Genomic DNA, 11,071 nt, shown 5'->3' on the forward strand with positions numbered 1-11,071 from the left:
TTTCTAGCGTGCTCCTTAGACAAAAGACGTGCGACCGTACAGTAGAAACGGTCGCACGTCTTCATTCACACTGCTCGATTCTCGTACGATTGCGGGATTTCCTGTGATTCTCGTACAAGAATCGTGCAGTGTATGGGCACCTTTACTCTTGATGGGCACAGGAATGGGCCCTGCTGTAAAAAATGTAAATTTTATGAACCTGTCACACAGGTGCGAAAAAAAGTTGGGCCAAGAGTGTTGGTGTTGTCTGCGCATTTTAAGCCCTCACAGTTACACTTGGTAAGCGCAGGGTTGGGCCCTGCAGTAAAACATTCAAATTATATGCACCTGTCCCACTATATGTCATGCCATGTCAACAACCTCCACTGAGAGGCATGATGGTATGGCAATGGGTGTCACAGGTCCTGGTGCCAAATTTGCCAGCAGCTCACCAGCTGTAGATTTTAGCAGTCAAATGTGCTGCCCCAGCTGCTGCAGCGGGAAAAAAAATACTGTCCCAGCCATCCACATGCTCAGCGTCTAAATTCCAGCTTGGCCAAATTGCTAGCTTTGCAACTGCTGCCTTTCCATCTGTTGAACCCTGCCCCTTTCCGTGAATTTGCAGAATGTGCTGTACACAGTGGCAGGTTCCCAAACACCATTTCTTTTCACGTAAGGCCATTCCAGCACTGTACCAGCATGTGGAAGGCAATGTTTTTACCTCGTTGGACAAGGCTGTCAGCAGCAAAGTTCACATTACCGCTGACACGTGGTCCAGCAAGCATGGTCAGGGACGTTATATTTCCATAGTACCTGTGTGAGTATGGCACAAGGACATGCTCAGGGGACCTTGGTTTTTTTCCCCCCCCCACGCCACTGGCTGCTGATAAAGGATGCATGCACTGTACTGTCACCATTTGAGGAGGCGAAAAGGATGGTGAGCCTTGTTAAAGACATCACCAGCACTCCATATTGAAGTGAAGAACACATCTGTTTGGCGCTTCGTGCCAAAACAAATAGCAACATTTCGGGCCATTGAGGGTCCCCTTCATCAGGCTTGAAATGACGAGGATGGTGAGCCGTGACAATGCATGCATCAGTGACACTTTCCCTCTTGTGTTCCTGCTGGAGCATACTCTGCGGGGAATTATGGATAGGACACTTGAGGCAGAACTCTCATGACCCCCTTTATGTAGAAACTATTGCTGCAGGGCCACAGAACACACAAGAGGAGGCGGATTATGGCAGCCGTGGGGGCATTGAAGCAGAGGGTGACATACAGCAGTCCTCAAGGGATGGGTTTCAGTCCTGAGAAACCCAAGGAGTAGTACATGGCTGGGAGGTAGTAGTTCATGATAGTATCATCCTCAGTGACCCTGAAGACTCTGATTCTCATGCCTCCTCAAACTTACAGTGCATGGGCTTGTGTAACACCTTTCCAGACACTGGTAAGTTACGATTTCATGAAAGAGGTGTTTCTGAGGCTTCGGTTGGTCAAAGGAAAAGCGGTGGAGAAGGTGGCCGCCTGACTGATGCCTTTAGACATTTTTTCAGTCCTCAGCACCCAGGGTTGTTAGCTTTAGGCACCCATCTGCAGCATCTGTATCATATGGTGCAGGATTACCTAGGGGCAAGAACAGACACAGAGCTTTCCAACAGACGATCCACTGGCTTACTGGGTCTTGAGAATGGATCACTGGCCAGAACTTACCCAATATACCATCGAGCTACGGAGCTGCCCTGCATCCAGCGTGCTTTCCGAATAGACATTCAGTGCCCCTGGAGGTTTTTTGTGACAGATAAGAGTGCGTCTGTCCACAGACTCGGTTGACCAGCTAACATTTATGAATCAGTTGTGGATCAGCAGAAGCTATCAATCCCCTGATGCAGATGTCACCGATTAAATTTGTCGGGGATCTCTGGAAGACTGCCTAGGCTGGCCTAACTATGTGTGTGATTATTCTATCTTTAAGTAATGTTTTTGGTTTAGTGCACCACCAATACCCAAGGCCCAATTTTTCTGCACCCGCATGCGACAAGTGCATATAATTTAAATTGTATACAATTATTTTCAATTTTTTACAGCAGGGCCCATCCCTGCACTCACCAAGAGTAACTGTGAGGGGTTACAGTGTTGTTGCAGACAACACCAACACTCTTGGCCCAATTTATTTTGCCACCTGCGTGACAGGTGCATATCATTTAAATTTTTACAGCAGGGCCCATTCCAGTGCTCATCAAGAGTAAAGGTGCCCATACACTGCATGATTATCGGATGAAACTTTTCGTCCGATGATCGAACCGCAGTACGATTTTCGTACGACGGCCCCATCCTGCCCCGATTATTGCAAGGTTCAATCAGCAGTAGTTAAAAAAAAACACCTGGACGACTTAAGGGAATTGACCGCAATTATTTTAGTTTGCGCATGCGCAGTGTTAATCGTACAACTTTTGACGGACGCAAACACCACCAACCATGCGAACATCGTACGATCGACCAAAGTTTTCAAACATGCTTGACCGTCAAGTCGTATGATTGTACAGTACTATCAGTCGGGCACTCTATTCACACGTTACGATTGTCGTACGAAAAGTCCATCGCGTATGATAATCGTAAGGTGTATGGGCACCTTAAGTAAGGATTACAGTGGGGAGGCACCAACACCAAAGGCCCATTTTTTCCCAACCAGTGTGACATATATACATATATATCATTTGAATTTTTAGAGCAGGGTCCAATCCTGCACTCATCAAGAATAAAGGTGCCCATACACTTTACAACCCTCGCAAGACTTTTGTCTTGCAAGGGTTGTAAAGTACTTCAAAAAACGTACGATCCGCCCTTCTTGGACAGGCAGAACGTACTTGCGATCATCTGCAATACTGAATGGGCAGTGCGCGCGTGCGCACACCGGCCCGTTCGGCTATCTCTCGATCATGTTAAAAACCAGCCGAAATTCGTACGATTCGTGGCTGGTTTTCCAACATGCTCGAAATACAAAAGACGTGCGACCGTACATTAGAAACGGTCGCACGCCTTTCATACACTGCACGATTCTCGTACGAGAATCGTGCAGTGTATGGGCACCTTAACTCTGAAGGGTTACGGTGTGTAGGCACCGCCAACACTAAAGACCCAATTTTAAAGCACCTGTTGTTACTTTCATCCAACGTCTGCAAAAGAGGCACCAGAATTTATCCAAAAAATCTCTAACCTTGTTCCGAGTGCCCTAAAATATGGCCTCTCCATACAGGCTGCCAGCCCAAGCAGTTGTTTACAAGATTAAGGGAAAACCAATTACCGGCAATTTAAATGTAATTTGTTTCTTTACAAATGTCACTTTTTGCTACAGCCGGTTCTATACATTGTACAGAGCAACGACTTCACAGGCAGTTTAGGCCTTGTTCACACCAAATGCAGACCAGATCCGGTCAGGTTTCTGCACACACACGATGCGTTTTTTATGCGTTTTTTTGTTCCCCAGGAAGCTAACAAGGTTATGAGGTCATTTGCTTTTACCTCTGACCTTTCATTAGCTGTTCCGATTATTTCCTGCTTCCTCTGACCTTGTTTCACATGTAAAATTGTTGCAACATGGATCCATGGGATGCAGGCATGCTCCTGGTGATGGTTATTATACTGCTACGCCAAAGTGCTGTAAGGAGACGACGCTTTTGGGTGCACTCACTGATGAGAGAAAGAGATCCAAAGGGCCAGTTTGGGACTCACAAGGTCACCTTTTCCAAAGACAGGAAGTGACAAAGGAAGATTAGGTCATGACAGATGACCATAGAGGTTTTTTTTCTTTATGGTTATTTTTTCCCATTGAATTGCATTGGGTTGCGTTTTTGATGCGTTTTTGATGCGTTCCAGAGCAGATCAAGAGCAGGTAAAATAGGGCTTGCCGCAGTTTTTTCACCTGCTCTGGATCTGGTCTGGATCCGCACGCTGCGATGTGAACCGGAGGTCAAAATACCATAGGAATACATTGGACGCAGTTTTGATCCGGTCTGCACCTGCTCTGGTCTGGATCTGCTCTGCGCTTGGTGTGAACAAGCCCTTAAAGGGACCCCCCAGGCACGACATATAAATTATTTTTTCATTTTTATTGTTTCACTTTAACCCCATAGTGACTGAGGCCTTTTTTTCGTTTTTTGAACCCAATGTTATAATTCACATTTTAGGTCTGAAAATTACTTGAAACCCCCAAACATTATATATTTTCTGAAAACCAAGACCCTGTACACTAAAATGATGGCAGTTGCGCTAATTTAGTGCAACATAAAAATTTGCAACATATTATCAAACCCCTTAATTTTTTTGAAAAATGCACTTACATTTCTCAAAACACAATTAAATACCCACTTTCTAAATAAAATATAAAAGATGAGGTTACGACGAGTAAATCGATACCCAACATGCCCAGGTTAAAAATTGTGTGCAAACTGCAACAAAATTCAGTACCCCAAAAAGTCCATAGACGACGCTAAAGATTTGCAGGGCAAATGGCTCTGTGATTTGTTTATAAATAGGGGGTTCCTAGTTAATTCTCTGGGGGCATTTGTTGACAGTACCTCTTTGCAGGTAATCGCCTCATTTGAAGGACACCCCAGGTACAGATATATTAATGACTGACAATTTCTTTCCTGCCCACTCAGAGGAAATATGCATTGCTCTTTATTAATCAACTGAAAGTTTGACAACTTTCTCTCCAAAGATACAATCAATTCTGCCATCTGAGACAACATTAGTTGGATTGATTCAACAAGCTTGCATTTCATATCATAGTTCGCATTGCATTGTTGCATTTCTGTTTCATTTTGATGCAACTTTTAGGAGCTTTACCAATTTGTTTTCTAATTCTTTAGCAGTCCCAATAATACTACAGATACAGCAGTATTGGTAGAGGTAAATATAAACATATATAATGGTAAAATATTCGGAGTAGTCGGAAATTCCCGAAAGGGGTATATATTATGGGGAATGAGATGAGACTATCACCAAAGTCATAGAATTTAAACCCTAGGTCAAAAGTCTGTCAAGTGAATGTAACCAAATCGTAGCAGGTTCATAATTATGGTACTGTGCAGTGTGCTTACTAGACTACAACTGGGAGTGCAGTAGAGCTTTAGGTTGGATTCATGGGGGAGGGTTAGAAAGGGAGATGGAACTGCAGTATACTAGATGGGTTAGGTATAAGTGGGGGGGATGAATGAGTTAGACCAGAATGGGAGGTGAGGGAAGGAATTTGGAGGCAAGATGTACCGTAGATGAAAAGATTCTGAACCAGTTATTGTTGTGAGGACTCTGTCAAGGTGTGGCTGTCAGTTGAGCGGACTAAACAGGATATCTGGTAGGATTGTATTCTCAATTTACTACTTAACGAGCGAGTGGTATTCATCCAAGAATGTAAACTGTGCCAGTAAAACCAGAATTTCCTCTCAGTTCTGCAAGGAAAATGTTAGGTCTTCCATCATCCGAATTTCTGAGATCATAGACAACCAACGAGATACTGGGGAAATCATCTGTTTCCAGTACAATGGAAGCAATATTTCGGAGATGAAGGATCACTAGTACGCTTGTTGTGGTACATGATTGAAATAGAAAAATGCCGGGGGGGCGTGACGAGCTGCAGACCAAGATGGCCGCTGGTTGAGTGAGCTCCGCTCCACCGATCTCCCGGATAGCGAACAAAAGCCACCATAAGCCTACCTGACCGACCAGCTAGACACCGGAGCACTCGGGCACATCACTCGTCCACCCCTGGAGTGTGATGCGGCGCTCCAAAAGGCAGAGAGCCGCGATTCACGCGTTGCCGGCGGTGACCCAAGATGGCGGACGCAACTCACCACGAGGACCCGCGTGCCTCTCCGGCTCCCACACCTGAGGTATTCGACTCCTCATCCCTCGATAGCATGCCCCTGACCCCTGCAGAAAACCCAGTGAGTGTCAGGGACATGGCCTTACTGGACAAATTCCGCACAATGCTGCAGACTGAGCTGACTATGGCCACTGACAAGCTAGCAGCAGTGCTATCTAGTGAAATTAAAGAGATAGGCACCCGCACGGATCTGCTTGAAACCAAGATGGATAATGTGATCATGATTGTTGAATCACAGGAGAGGGAATTTGACTCAGTCTCTGAACAGCTGGGGGTCGCACTAGACAAGCTAGAAGACCTGGAAAATCGTGCCAGGCGTGGCAACAGTGGCGTAACAACCGGGGGTGCAGCAGGGGCGCGGGCCCCGGGCGAAAAGTGAAGGGGGGGCGCCGGCCGAAAATGGCACTTTCGGCTAAATGCCGAAAGTGACATTTTCCTGCCGTTTTGTCGGCGCGGCCGTGATTCCTTTCATCCCCGCTGGGACACAGAGCAGTGCCCAGCAGGGATGAAAGGAATCAGAGAGAAAATGACAGCCGGCCGAGCGCTGCGGGACGAGCGCTGTGAGCGGCCGGTGTCTTTCCTCCCACACCGCTCGGCCGCCTATCACAGTGCAGCAGAGCGGTGTGGGGGCGGAGACAGCCAGCGCTGTCACAGGAGGCTGGGCTCTCCTCTTGCAGCCTCCTATGACAGTGTGTGTCAGAGAGGAGAACGGGTACAAGCACTCAGTGATCAGTGATCGCTGAGTGTTTGTACATAATTGAGGACCTGGTATGTATACTATATCCTCAATTATGAATGAATGGGAGTGATCTACATCTCCTCCTGTTCATTCATAATTGTAGTTATAGTAAACATACCATGTTATCAATGAACAGGAACACTCATAAAGGATTCCTGTTCATTGATAACAGGGGACACAGAAAAAGAGATTGAGGACTCTGTGTCCTCAATCTCTTTTTCTATTTTTAAAGGGAAATATCAGGGGTCTGTTTAGACCCCCAATATTTCCCCAAAGCCCCTAAAAGTAAAGTAAAAAATAAAAATATTTAATAAAAAATTAATTAATAAATAAAAATTGATTTAAAAAAATGAAAAAGTTTCCAAAAAAATAAAATATTAAAATTGGAAAAATTAAAATAAAAACATGTGTGTGTGGAGGGGAGGTGCAGGGTACAGTTCCAGTGGTTGTTTATATAATGGGGGGGCAAAAAAAATGTCTGCTCCGGGCGCCCAGAACTCTGGTTACGCCACTGCGTGGCAATCTGCGGCTTAGAGGCCTACCTGAATTCATGGAGGATTTGACTTCCTCAGCCACGGCTCTCTTCCAGGAACTGGTTCCATCTATCCCCATTGATCGACTGGAGTTCGATCGCATACATAGGGCCCTGACACAAAGACGCCGTGATGGCCCTCCCAGGGACATAATCATCAAATTCACTTACTACAAGACGAAGGAGGCCATTTTGTCTGCCGCCAGGGGACAACGAGACCTACTTTTCCAAGGTCACCCGTATCAAATATATGCTGACCTCTCCCCGACCACACTCCAACGGCGGAGAGAGTTGAAACCTCTGCTGGAAGTGCTCCGAGCGCAAAATATCCCATACCGCTGGGGGTTCCCCTTTAAATTGCTTTTCAACCGGGATGGGAAATCATTTGCAGCCTCTACCTCCGATGACCTCCGCAAGATACTCGCAGAATTGTCTCTATTGCCCCCTCGCAAATACCCACTTCATTGCAGAAGGAGAAGCGTCCTACAGTCCCACAAAGCCCAATTTGGGAGAGGCAACAAAGGAAGCGAACCTCTCCACAGAAGCAGCAGAGAGAAAACCTATTTCCTACGGATCCGACCTGATGACATGAGGTCCACCTGGTTCCAGTTTTTCCTATCATCTCCACACAGTTTATCCACATCCGAGTTGGCCACTGGGCCGTCACCCTGATACTTACTACAGGGGCTGAGGTTGTCATTTGAAGACGCTGACGCTCCTGCCCTTACCACCTGGGCGAGTACCCGCTGCACACCTACTTGACAGGGGTACCGTGATACCACCACCCTCAGCTGCCCTTCAAACCCACTTTGGTTCAGGCATGTTGAAGCGCCTGCTTATTGTAGAGACTCCGTTGATGTCTAATTTTGATGCTCTTGCTGCTGGTTGTAGTAATTGTCTTTATTCAGATAGTAATAACCGAGAAGCTATCGCTTTCCATGGGGATCGGTGGCAACACCCCTCCACATGGCAAGCAACAGGGCGGATAGTCCCGGTTCCGTTGGCTGCGAGGCCGATCCTCAAGGACGGCTACTATTATTGTACTTTAATGTTAATTCCTTTTTTGTTTTAACCTGTATTCTCTCTTACCCTGAAGGTGTTCTCCCCTCCCACCCCTACATCTCTCTCGGATCAACATCCACATCATCAAGCCGGGTTCTCCCACCGGACCACGCTGACGTCCCCATCTACCCCTACTGTGGTGTGCGGCTGAAGCCACAAGCATCGTCCCACTTACCCTCCTACTATGGTTAGTAAGTTTGCATTAATTTCACACAATGTTCAAGGGCTGAATTCCCCTTCCAAACAACATAAAGCTTTCTCATACTTCTCCTCCTGCCATGCAGATGTAGTCTGCCTGCAAGAGACTAGATTTTCCATGACTTCCTGCCCATGCTTCCTCCATAAAAACTACCCCCAATTTTACCATGCCAATTTCACTGAAAAAAGAGGAGGGGTATTGGTGGCCTTAGGAACCCTGATGTTTAATTCCCTTAAGACTGGCCTGACTTTGCACCCATCATTCTCTTGGTGTATGTATCAATGATACCCAAACCCGACAAAGACCATCTAAATCCCAGTAATTACAGACCCATTTCATTGCTAAACATTGACATTAAAATTCTAACGAAAATATTGGCCACTCGTATTAACCTCATCCTCCCTTATATTGTCCATAGAGACCAGGTGGGATTCATTCCCGGTAGGCAAGCGGGGGACAACGTTCGGAAAATAATCCACCTGGTTCATGTGCTCAAATCTCGAAATATACCAGGTTTCCTACTGTCCCTAGACCTGCAGAGGGCTTTCGATTCCATCTCATGGGAATACCTACATGACATTTTACGCCACTGGGGTTTTGGAGACTCCTTCCTAACCTGGTTGCAGGTCCTTTACTCCACACCCAAAGCACAAATTAAATACCTAGGGCGCCTGTCACAAGAATTCCCAATCGAGCGGGGTACCCGTCAGGGATGTCCCTTATCCCCTGCCCTTTTTGCACTAGCAATTGAACCTCTAGAGATTCTTCTCCGCGGGGACCCCAATATTAAAGGTATTGAACTAGCGGGGGTGGAATATAAAGCAAGCCTTTTCGCTGACGACGTCATGCTTACCCCGACTCAGCCGCATACCACAGTACCCAACCTTTTAAATCTCCTACAACAATTCTCCACCATAACTGGACTCACAGTAAACTGGGGTAAATCCGCTGCATTGAAGGTGACGCTCCCTAAACACTTATATGACCATCTTTGTACCAATTTTACCTTCGAATGGGCTATATCAACTACCTGGGGATCAAAATTACTTCCTCATACGACACTTTATACGCCACAAACTATATCCCCCTATTTAGAAACCTAAAGAAAATGTTGACCTCCTGGCTCCCTCATAGACTCTCATGGCTAGGCAAAGTGTCAGCAATCAAGATGACCATACTGCCCAAACTTCTTCAGAACGCTTCCAGTCGCCATCCCCTCCTTCGCCTTACGCTCAATGCAGCGGAACATCCTCCATTTCGCATGGCACCCTCTTAGGGCCAGAGTGGCACGCACCACCCTATATAAACACAAGAGGGATGGAGGTGTGGGACTGCCCAATATACAACTGTACTACCAGGCATCACAACTTTTACCTTTAATTTCCTTGCACCAACAACGATCCCCCCCTCTGGCTTATGCTGGAAATTCCGAACTGCTCCCCGGTGCCATTAACGGCGCTGCCCTGGATACCCACTATTAACAGGCCCAAAACGAGTTCACTAATGTTACATTCGCTTAAAGTGTGGGATTCCATCAAATACTCAGCTGACCTACTCTCCCCATATTTCCCACTCCTGCCTTTGGTGGCCCAGCCCTTGTTCCCACCAGGAATGGACAACCCTAGAGCATTCCAGTGGTGGACGGACAACGGCTTTAAAATTGTTTATGATATGGCGCAATCCCCTGCCAATATCTACGGGAACGTAAACAAATCCCAATGTCTGAACACTTCCGATACCTTCAGCTTCACCACTGGACCTCTGCCTTAATAAAAAGGAGAGAACCGGGTTGCATACTCACCTGCTTTGAGCATATTTGCCTACACTCTCCGGGAGGCCCGGGTTTGGTGTCAGTCTTATACTCCCAGTTAAATAGACTACTTAGTCACACCATTCACTCTTGTCAAAAGCTGGGAGAGAGACTTGCAGCAGGCATGGCCCTTGGAGACATGGCGACAAGTATGGAAGAATATCGCTAAATGCTCATGGAATGTTACGAAAGCCGAAGTGGCGTATAAAGTGATAATGAAGTGGTACATGGTCCCAGCTAGACTCGCACGTATATTTCCTAATACATCAGGAGATTGTTACCGGGGTTGCCGGGAACCTGGCGATATGATTCACATCTGGTGGCGATGCCCTATTGCTACCCGATTTTGGATCAGAATATATAGATTACTCGCTGCCTTGTTCCACAAGCACGTCCCTAGAAACCTTCAACATGCTCTTTTCCACTTGCCCATCCCGGAACTACATAACTCGCAACGGGCGCTATCACATTTTTATTTTCTTGCAGCTAAACTCACCCTGGCGGGCAACTGGAAAAAGCAACAGATCACATATATGGAGTTCACTCGTAGGTTAGATAACATAATGTTAAATGAAAGGCTGACTAGTATCCTGGAAGATTCACAAGCCAATTTCCAACTCATCTGGGAACCTTGGATTCTCCACCAACACCCTAATATGGATCCAACCAGCTCCACCAACACCCTAATATGGATCCAACCAGCTTTAGGGGTATATAGACACGCACAATGATATAGGGCCAGGAAGGATAATGGGAAGGTGGTGAATTGGTCCTGCTGTATAAGAACTGATCGATGGGCCGACAAAGGAGTTCCCCGTTTAATCAAAAGTGATCAATAATACTGATGTTGATCCTTCCCCTCCCCCCC

The sequence above is a fragment of the Nanorana parkeri genome, unplaced genomic scaffold (genome assembly GCF_000935625.1).
Source record: "Nanorana parkeri isolate BGI_ZX_2015 unplaced genomic scaffold, ASM93562v1 scaffold885, whole genome shotgun sequence".
Classification (NCBI taxonomy): domain Eukaryota; kingdom Metazoa; phylum Chordata; class Amphibia; order Anura; family Dicroglossidae; genus Nanorana; species Nanorana parkeri.